Source organism: Eimeria tenella, genomic scaffold, assembly GCF_000499545.2.
Source record: "Eimeria tenella Houghton genomic scaffold, Eth_scaff3014, whole genome shotgun sequence".
Lineage (NCBI taxonomy): Eukaryota > Apicomplexa > Conoidasida > Eucoccidiorida > Eimeriidae > Eimeria > Eimeria tenella.
Window position 1 is genome coordinate 1,984 of NW_013542886.1, and position 391 is coordinate 2,374.

General features: G+C 51.9%; 1 protein-coding gene across 1 annotated transcript in view; it reads right to left on the reverse strand.

The window, feature by feature from the left end:
- The window catches only part of ETH_00040540 (uncharacterized protein), a gene marked incomplete at both ends in the record, with an annotated part of 3,152 nt that overhangs the window by 1,785 nt on the left and 976 nt on the right, over window positions 1-391 (reverse strand). The window lies entirely within an intron of this gene.

Sequence of the window (391 nt, forward strand, 5' to 3'; positions counted from 1 at the left end):
TTCTTAATTATATAAATTTTGTTTTAAATAATATTTCAATCATTTTATAAGGCCTGCTGCTTCCCCTGCATGTGCTGCTGCTGCTGCTGCTGCTGTTGCTGCATGTGGTGCTATTACTGCTGCTGCTGCTGCTGCATATGGTCCTACTGCTGCTGCTACTGCTGCTGTGGCCAGTGCTGCTGCTGCTGCTACTGCTGCTGCTCCTGCTGCTGCTGCTGTAGCTAGTGCAGCAGCTTAGGCTGCTAAGGGGGTTCTCTCTGTAGGTTTAAACTTGATGTAGAGTTGCTGCTGCAAAGGCTGCAGCAGCTGCATCGGCAGCAGGAGCAGCTGCTGCTGCAGCAGGAGCAGGTGTAACAGCAGCAGCAAGAAGCTGCACGAACGGTTGCAGCCG